The 10,473-nt window shown below is 40.8% G+C and overlaps 1 protein-coding gene across 5 annotated transcripts in view; it reads right to left on the reverse strand.

Moving 5' to 3' along the window:
• Positions 1–2,203: 2,203 nt before the first annotated feature.
• Positions 2,204–10,473, reverse strand: part of SLC6A2 (solute carrier family 6 member 2) — a 57,094-nt gene continuing 48,824 nt past the window's right edge. For all 5 annotated transcript variants that reach the window (XM_073795575.1, XM_073795572.1, XM_073795574.1 and 2 more), the window contains one exon: positions 2,204–2,258. The gene's annotated coding sequence lies outside the window, so the exon portion shown is untranslated. The remainder of the gene's footprint in view (positions 2,259–10,473) is intronic.

Consider the following 10,473-nt stretch of genomic DNA (forward strand, 5'->3'; position numbering starts at 1 on the left):
TTTCCTCATAGCATGATTTCTCTTGCATGTGGTGCAAGATGCATGTCTAATAAACCCAAACATCTTTAGTTTCCCTCTCGTAAGAAGACAAAAGTAGGTAAACTTAGATTTGTTCAGCAATCAATGTTCCAGTATTTTACCTTAAAAATGATTTTGACATTTAATGTTATCATTTAATTTAATTTAGCAAAACTCTAATATTTCAAGTTACCAGAAACCTGGAAAAACTATTTTTAAGTAGACATTTCTAAAACATAATTATTCCTAAAGTGTTCACCCAAAAGCTTTTATCCCATACCAAGTTAATTTTCTTGCTGACAAATTTTGCAAGATATACTGGGCTGGCCAAAAGGTTCGTTCGGTTTTTTTCATAAGATGTCTCTAGTAGCACTTAGTTTTCTTTAACTTCATTCGAAACAATTTTGTTAGATTGTATGTGACAGCTGTCATATCAGCATGCATTTAAAAAAAGACATCAAAATTGGTGAATTTTTGTATAGCCATTTTAATATTGAAGATGAAAGAAAAAAAGCAACATTTTTGGCATATTATGGTTTATCATTTCAAGAACGGTAAAAATACAACTGAAATGCAAAACAGAGTTGTGCAGTGTAAGGAGAAGGTGCTGTGACTGATCGAACGTGTCAAAAGTGGTTTGTGAAGTTTCGTGCGGGAGATTTCTCGCTGGATGATGCTCCCCGGTTGGGTAGACCAGCTGAAGTTGATAGCGATCAAATCGAGACATTAATTGAGAACAATCAACATTATACCATGTGGGAGACAGCTGACGTATTCAAAATATCCAAATCAAGCTCTGAAAATCATTTGCACCATCTTGGTTGTGTTAATTGCTTTGAGGTTTGGGTTCCACATAAGTTAAGCGAAAAAAACCTTTTTGACCGTATTTCTGCACATGATTCTCTACTTAAACGTAAGGAAAACGTTCCGTTTTTAAAACAAATTGTGACGGGTGATAAAAAGTAGATACTGTACAATAATGTGGAACGGAAGAGATTGTGGGGCAAGTGAAATGAATCACCACCAACCACACCAAAGGCCGGTCTTCATCCAAAGAAGGTGATGCGTATATGGTGGGATTGAAAGGGAGTCCTCTATTATGAGCTCCTTCCAGAAAACCAAACGATTAATTCCAACAAGTACTGCTCCCATTTACACCCACTGAAAGCAGCACTCAACGAAAAGCGTCTGGAATTAGTCAATAGAAAACGCAAAATCTTCCATCAGGATAATGCAAGACTGCATGTTGTTTTATGACCAGGCAAAAACTGTTACAGCTTGGCTGGGAAGTTCTGATTCACCCGCCATATGCACCAGACATTGCACCTTCGGATTTCCACTTACTTCGGTCTTTATAAAATTCTCTTAATGGAAAAAATTTCAGTTCCCTGGAAGACTGTAAAAGGCACCTGGAACAGTTCTTTGCTCAAAAAGATAAGTTTTAGGAAGATGGAATTATGAAGTTGCCTGAAAAATGGCAGAAGGTAGTGGAACAAAAGGGTGAATACGTTGCTCAATAAAGTTCTTGATGAAAATGAAAAATGTGTCTTATTTTTACTTAAAAACCGAAGGCACTTTTTGGCGATCCCAATAGTATGAACTTATTGACTCTCAGTAAGCCCAAGTACAATAAAAGTACAATACTTAATGTTGATGATTCTAAAGATGTGCCTTGCTAATTAACATACTTAAACAATGAACTACTTAAGCTGACTTTAATACTAGATATTAATTTAATACTTCATATTCCTCAGATCATGTGAACTTGAAATTTATTTAGCTTAATTTCTCTTGTATTTAGAAATGTTTGATTTGTAAGTGCTTACTTTAAGCCAATTAAATAGAGCTCATTTACAAATTAACCTCAGCAATATTATCCAAAGACAAAGACACGTAATGAGACATCCATATATCCAGACAGACACAGAGAGCTCATAGTTTCTGCTTGAGGTTAAAAATGCCTCTTTAGGGCTTCCCTGGTGGCGCAATAGTTGCGAGTCCGCCTGCCGATGCAGGGGACACGGGTTCGTGCCCCGGTCCGGGAAGATCCCACATGCAGTGGAGCGGCTGGGCCCGTGAGCCATGGCCGCTGAGCCTGCACGTCCGGAGCCTGTGCTCCGCAACGGGAGAGGCCGCAGCGGTGAGAGGCCCGCGTATCGAAAAAAAAAAAAAAAAAAAAAAAAAGCCTCTTTGGCTTGAGGTTCTGTTGCAGCAGAAATAGAAATGAAGTTTCCCTTCTCCTGAGAACAAGGAAAATAAAGGGAACAGTGAACAGGCTAGAGAAGAAACATAATCTGGCCTGAAAGAGTTAATCACTCCTAGTTTTTTGTTTTTTGTTCTGTTACTAGCATCTGTAGTTTCTGTAACTAGATTTGTACTTCACAAAGCTAACCTATTACTCTTTAACACTATGTGAATTACATCCTGCACTCCCATGTAGTAAATCACCCCTTGTAGGATTTGCATTTCAGAAAAAAAGTCGCAGGCGGATAAGGCAGAGACAAACGGACCCAATTACCCGACTGCCTGACGCCAGCTGTGACTGTTTTGAAATAATGCGGGAAGAAGAAGAATGCAAGACCTTCACTACTCTGATCCTTATCATATACCCCCGGACTGCAGCCCCACATATAAAATCTTCTCCGATTCCCGAAGGAGGGTGGGGGGGCACAGTCCTTGAGGCGCTAGCCTGCTGTGTCTTCCCTTGTGCCTGGCAGAAAAATCACGCCCTCTCTCTCTTCCTCCAAAATCTCTGGCTCCGAATTTCTGTTCGGCATCGGTGCACAGAGAAGCCGAGATTTCGTCCACAAAATGGGGGCTCCTCCGTGATCTGTTCGCAGGCAGGCGGCTCCGCAGTGCCCCTCGGCTTGATCGGAAGCTTGGGGATCTCTCTCCAAGCCCTTCAGGCGAGCGGAGGGTTCGAGGATATCCCTGAGTCCAGATCGCCAGGGACTCCCTGCCCCAGGGCTGTGCCCCGATCACACCCGGCCCGCCAACTCGGCTGCGGAACTCCGAGGCTGCGGCAGAGAACGCGGGAGAGGCTGACCCAGCAGCTGCCAGGCTTCTTTTGCCTTAAGGACACCTTCTCTTCTCTTGCCCTTGCCGGTCTGGACTTCCACTCTGAGAAAACACTGAATATTGGAAGATCAGAAAGAGGGCATACGGAGGTCGCGACACACCCCGTCAGCACCTACGGTGAGTCTCCGGGAGTGCACTCCGGGACCTTTGACCGTACCCCCCCCCTACGTAGGGGAACTCGGTTCCAATTTGCAGGATTTTCCTGCAAAGGGAAATCCTGATGTGGAATTCTCCCTGCAAAGGGAGATTCTGATGTAAGGCGCCGCTTTGGGGCAACCATCCAGGTCGAGTGGGACTCAGAAGTCACGTTTGGGCAGGTCTCTGCCATATGTTTCTCTTTTTTCTTTTTGAGCATCCCTTTGCTGTTTCCTTTTATGGTTTATGTTTATGTGTGACTTCCAGCTGACGAGGTGAAGGCTTATGTTTTGATTTGAGCGCGCTAACATCTAACGTCTGTTACCAACTGCTCTAGACAAAATGGGAAGCGCTTCCTCTAAGGTTCCACCCTCATCTGGGAACTTTTAGGGAAAATCTTAAATGACTGGTCGACCTGTAGCTATGATCCAATGACAAAGAAAAATGGCCTGAAAATGGGTCTCCTACAATTAGATCTTTATTGCCACAGGATGGGGAAAATGGACCGAGGTTCCCTTATGTTCAGGACTTTGTGCCCTTTTTTTTTTTTTTTTGTGGTACGCGGGCCTCTCACTGTTGTGGCCTCTCCCGTTGTGGAGCACAGGCTGCGGACGCGCAGGCTCAGTGGCCATGGCTCATGGGCCCAGCCACTCCGCGGCATGTGGGATCTTCCCAGACCGGGGCACGAACCCGCGTCCCCTTCATCGGCAGGCGGACTCTCAACCACTGCGCCACCAGGGAAGCCCGAGAAAGATCATTTTTGACAGTATGGCCACAGTATTCTTTAGACTCTGGAGAAAACTGGTTAAAATAAAACTTTTCTTAAAATTGCAAAGCCAGTTCTTTTTGCATGTGCAATTAGAAAAGGCTAGCTTGTTAAAATACTTTTCTTCAAAATTCTGACCCTGAGAGAACAAAAATATGCCTAGGAGGAAGCTTGAAGTTAACTCTTATCATGTCCTTGAGTTACAAACACAGCCCACTTTGCTTGAGAGTTCAGCCTTGGGTTAATTAGTAGAACTTCAAGCCAAAAAAAAAAAAAAAAAAGAGGCAAAGACACATTTTAAATCTCAAGTGGAAACTATGAGATCTCTGTCTGTCTGGATATATGTGTATGTCTCAGTACGTGTTTTTGTCTTTGGATAATATTGCTGAGGTTAATTTGTAAAGGAGCTCTATTTCATTGGCTTTAAAGAAAAGTAAGCGCTTACAAATCAAACAATTCTAAATACAAGAAAAGTTAAATAAATTTCAGGTTCATGTGAACTGGGAAATATTCAATATTAAATTAATACCTGGTATTAATGTTTAAGTTTGTTGATCTAATTCATCTGAACATGTCTTTAGAGCCATCAACATTAAGTATAATACTTTTATTGTGCCTAGGTTTAATATAAACTAAATAAGATCTGATTATATCTGCTACAAATTTGTCAGCAATGAAAATAACTCGATGTGAAGAAACTTTTAAGAAGAAAAACTGCAAATGAGATAAGAACTTTGGGTGAATTTTTAGGAATAATTATGTTTTAGGAATATTTACTTAAGCATGATCTCTCCAGATATTAAACAACTTGAAAATTTAGAGTTGTGCTAAATTAAGTTAAAGGATGGAAGTTTATTAAGCAGTAATTACTGAACATTGGCTTCCTTTTACAGAGAAACAAAAGGTTTAGAACTATTAAAAAATGTGTTTGGTGCCACACTGAGATATTTTCTATAAGGAAGCACATTCTTCAAAAATTATTATTTGGATGTATGTTTACCAATCTACAGAGTGCTGATATAAAGGACAGTTCATGGTTGCTTAAGGAAAGTAGAAAGTGGTTTTTAGTAAGGAAGGTAAGAGGAATGGAATTGCATTTTATTAAAGGAAAAGGAAGTAGGTCTGATTTACAGGTGGCTGTTTCTGATTGGGAAAATAAAGTGATGGATACAGAAAGTGATAAAAAAGGTTTGCAGAATGTGGACCCTTAGAAAAGAGTTTTATACATGGTGCAAGTTTTCTTAAGATGCTGAACTGCCTTGGATGACAGATTTCAAGCTTGCTTATTTATTTATTTATTCATTCATTCATTCATTTATTTTTGGCTGCATTGGGTCTCTGTTCCTGCACACAGGCCCTCTCTAGTTGTGGCCAGCGGGGGCCACTTTTTGTTGCGGTACGTGGGCCTCTCATTGCAGTGACCTCTCCTGTTGTGGAGCACAGGCTCCAGGAGTGCAGGCTTCAGTAGTTGTGGCGCACAGGCTTAGTTGCTCCGCGGCATGTGGGATCTTCCCGGACCTGGGCTCAAACCTGTGTCCCCTGCATTGGCAGGCGGACTCCCAACCATTGTGCCACCGGGGAAGTCCCATGCTTCTTTACCTTTTAAGTGATCCGTTTGATACTTGCCTTTAAAATCTTCTATCGAGGGCTTCTCTGGTGGCGCAGTGGTTGAGAGTCCGCCTGCCGACGCAGGGGACACGGGTTCGTAACCCGGTCCGGGAAGATCCCACATGCTGCAGAGCGGCTGGGCCCGTGAGCCATGGCCGCTGAGCCTGCGCGTCCGGAGCCTGTGCTCCACAACGGGAGAGGCCACGGCAGTGAGAGGCCTGCGTACCGCAAAAAAAAAAAAAAAAAAAAAAATCTTTTATCGTTACTTTGGCTAAGTGAATAACTACTGTTTCCCAGTGACGTATGATCTTATCTGACTGAGTGTTCTAAACGCTTTTGATTTTTTTCATAAAACTTCCCAAATCAAATGTAATGAAGTTTCTTTGACCTCTAGGCAACTTTGGGGTGCTTCAAATGGCCCCTGAAACATCCCAAAGAGAGAGATTACACTAATTAGGTTCATTTGGTATGTTAAAAGTATGTGGGAAGTATTGTCAAATGTGTAATAAATCTTCTTAGGTTATATTGTATGGTAATTGTTACTAATATAGATAGTCTAGAAATTATATGGAGTTTCAAAAAAATTCTGCTATGTCCTGGTAAAATGTTATCAGTCATAATTCTAGTTATTATCTTAAGTGTCATATGTCACAACAGTAACCAAGTTACCTTGTTAATTACATTGTAATCAGATTTTAAATTTGCCTTAAGCCTTTTGTCTCCAGAGACACAGTTTCACTCTGATCCCTTTGCAAAAATGCTTCCTCATCAAGAAGATTTATAAAAAGGACTTCTGGATAAATACAAGTTTCTGACTTTCAGACCATAATGCTAAATTGGATATAAAGAAGCTCTTCTCCTCAAGCTACTTATGGTTTACAACAATTTGGTGATTTACATTTATGGGTAAAATTAAAACATTTATCTTCTCTATCTGCTCCCTCCAGAGACTGGAAACTCTTAGGTCCCCAGCAGCTTTATCAGATAAATTAGGAAGGCTACCTCGCTAACAGGTATAGAAATCTCATGGTATTTTCGGGACCTTGCAAAGGGAGGAATTCACCTACATCTGGTAAGCGAAATCTGTGACAAGCCCTTGGTGTGACTTCCCTGAGAGGTCTTTTAAAAGTTCAGTCTGAGACTCCTTATAAAAGTTTCAGCACGCAAAAAGCCTATATGATCAATTACAGTTATATAAATCATCAGGCCAAGTTTATTGATACCAGACTAAAATTTGGTTCTCTTTCTCTGTTTACAGAACAAGGTTTTCTTGGAATGCTGCTTTAATAACAGACTATGTCAATTTCTTTGCCTTTACGTGATTTACATTTGCTTTTAAAATCTTCTGTTACTTTGGTAAAGTAAATATTATTTCACAGTGATCTGTAAAGATTATGATGGCGCACGTAGATAAAGTTCACTCTGCTTCTACAAAAATTGACCCCTCATTGTCAGACTTTTGCCATCCTGATGTCCTGAAAACATGACAACAGTCTACTCCTAAATCAGGGAATTAAAAATGTGTAAACATTAGCTGTCAATCAAACAGTCAGGGCTATGGAAAATCCAAGACGGCTGCTTGGCTTTTTCCGGCTCCCTAACAAACCTCATTTTTTATTTGATGGTATAAAGCCTTCCCTGGCTGCAAGGTTAATGCCCTCACAGTGAAGAAAAAAAATTATGTTTTACTGAATATTAAATTCTAGTTTTGTTAATTGAGGTCTGTGTTTACCAAGACTCACTTCCCAGATAGTTCCTTGCTGTTATGTTATATTGCTAAGAAGTTTAATTGAATTATTAAAGGCCACTCTAAGTTTGTTTCTAAAGCTGATCTCAGTAATCTAACTTTGGATGAAGATTAGATGCCCCACGACCGACAACCAGAGGAGTATACATACTGGAAAAGACATAATTTAAAGGACTATCTCCAAACTGGAGGGAAGGACCCTTATCTGGTACTCTTAACTAGTTCGTACACAGTAAAACTAAAGGGAATTAATTCTTGGATTAATTTCCACTCACGAAGGGCCCCTGCACTGGACTGGCCTATAGAGAGGGCAGCTGACCTCAAAATCACCTTAAAACAATGCTCAAACAGCGGAGAAACTACACTCACCCCAGGATGAGAAAAAGACAACATCAGAAGTAGACAGCTTACCCAAGATCCTGGACCTGACTCATATGCCCATCTATAATGTTCTCTTGACTTCTTGGACCTTTGCATATGAATCAAATGTTTTTCTATCATAGGCACGATCCTATGCTAGTTTTAAAAATCAATCCAGTTGTTGGGTTTGTGGCCAATTACCTATGTCTAGTACTTCTGGATTACCTGAGTGGACTTCTCCACTCCAAGGCTCTAATTGGTTGACTCTTAAGAAATTAATCGTAAAAGGAAAATTATAGTCATGTCCAGGCCACTATTGGTATTACTAGATAAGATCCCCTTACCTGACCCATTAATAATACCTGCTCTGACCCTGACCATAAATATGAATTTTCCTCTATTACTCAAAGTTCAATCAGAGCAACAAGCAAAATTTCAGCCAAGGAATAAAACCTCCCACCATCATGGGATGGATTTATGTAGTTAACACCAGGCTATGGTAATTTAAGCTTAAAGGCTCCTCTGTGCTGGGAACAATTAAATCATACTAAGGATAATCATTCTAGTAACACTAGGAAGCTGGGCTGAGTACCTTATGGACAATGCCAATGTATAATTTCCCTGAAGAACAGGGATTAGTATAGAACAGACTAAGTCAAGACAACCTGGGATATACTGGGCTGCACCTAATGGAAGTTCTTGGCTATTTGCATTTTGCCTATTTCAAAAAAATGATTGTTTCTTACATTACCAAATGTGTGACTGAGCCTCTGATAAAGTGAGGATATATAGTTCCATGGGAGATCAAATGATTACCATAACCTAACTTTTAAAAGTTCAGTCTGAGACTCCTTATAAAAGTTTCAGTACCTTACGGACAATGCCAATATATAATTTCCCTGATATATATAAATATATAAATAATATATAAATTCCCTTCTCATATATGAGAAGGGAGAAGAAGCAACAAGAGGGAATATCCTGGACCATAAGAGACTAGGAAGACAGGTGGTCCAGAGACTTCTGGATACGAGTAAAGGCCTAGTCCAGTAATAGCACATGGAGTGGCCTACTAGCAAAATCTTTGCCAGACCTGGGAAAGAGCGTTCCTAGCACCGTGGGACAAAATGGTCAGGAAATGCCCCAAACCATGGTTGAAATTATGACCATAAAGGGGCCCTGCCGACTGAAAACTGACACTTGCCATCTCCTTCTACAAGGATTAAATCATGAGCTTCTGTAGCTGGTGACCTTCAACACCCTCTACAAGGAGTTCAGGGTGGAGATCTTAAATGAGGCACTCTGTGCTCTGGGAAAAACAGACAAGGACAGGCCTTCAGATAGTTAAATACTTTCAGGAGAAGATTTTATGAGCCCCAAGTCTTGCATCTTCTCATACCTAGAGAAACACTGACATCATTAACAGGGACACTAAGGTGTTATTTTAGGCAAGTCCTTTTATTGCTAAGAACTTGAGTTTTCTGAGCTGTGTTAGATTTGGGATGTTACCAGCCATTCTCAAAAGAACGTCTGCTGGCAGCTGGTAACTGCAACCTTACTTCTTAAAGGTCTCCTCTGGTAACTATTACACTTTTAGATGAAAAACTTGCTTTAGATCATATGTTAACAAAAAGAGAAAACACATATGTAGTGACCAGTAGCTCCTGTTACTTATATGTTAATACCACATCAAAGGTTAAAACCTATTCTGATGAAACTAGATAACTGGCTACCTAGCTACAAGTCTCCCCAAAGCGCCAGGCCTAGACTGGGTTTCAGGCTTATTCTCCTAAAAAGAAATGAGATCTATTTTGTCTTTTAACGTTTAGGTTGTCACTCCCCCAAATACTTCTAACAGGGTCTGTTACACCTACATCAATCACACTGGGCTAATAGAAGAGGACATAAAATTATATATATGACTACACCAAATGGCTCCATTCCTTTAGACAGGGTAACCCAAATGCTGACTCTATCTAGACCAGGATCAAAATTACCACCGAGCGTAACATGGCTCTTAGTCCTGCTTGGGACCCCGGCTACAATAATTCTTTTACTTATCTTTGGCCTCTGTTTTTTTTTTAAACTACTTGTTAAGTTCTGTCTCTTCCAGATTACAATAGGTTCACATCAAGATAATGATGATGCAAAGATTCCAGCCATTTCTCAGAACAGATCCTGCCAAAACAACAACAGAAGTCACCCCGGGGCCCTTAATAAGACAGGGTGAGAGCTCCGTGACCCCAACTAGGTAGGGTCTACGAGCCCCTTGCCAGCCTAAAGAAGCTACAGAAGACATACCGTCGTCCCTTATCCTCCCAATGAAGATTTCTTGGGGTTCACGCCTCTCAGGGGGGGTATAAAATAGGAGATAGATGGGCCCCTGGGCCGGAGAGCTGGTGTTTGTCAAGTGGAGCAAAACTGAAGTTTTGTCCTCAGCCAGACAAGAAGGACGCCTGTTTCCCTACCTCCATTGATACGGAGGGAATGAACTAGCAGTGGGGAATTTGTTGCAGCAAAAATAGAAGTGAAGTTTTCTCCCTCCTGAGAACAAGGGAACACTGAACAGGCTAGAGAAGAAACATGACCTGGCCTGAAAGGTTAATCACTCCTAGTTTTTTTTTTTTTTTTTTTTAACTGTTGCTAATCTGTAGTTTCTGTAACTAGATTTGTACTTCACAAAGCTAACCTATTACTCTTTAACACTATGTGAATTACACTCCCTTGTAGTAAATCACCCCTTGTAGGATTTGCATTTCAG

This window comes from Tursiops truncatus, chromosome 19 (genome assembly GCF_011762595.2).
Source record: "Tursiops truncatus isolate mTurTru1 chromosome 19, mTurTru1.mat.Y, whole genome shotgun sequence".
In the NCBI taxonomy this organism is placed as follows: domain Eukaryota; kingdom Metazoa; phylum Chordata; class Mammalia; order Artiodactyla; family Delphinidae; genus Tursiops; species Tursiops truncatus.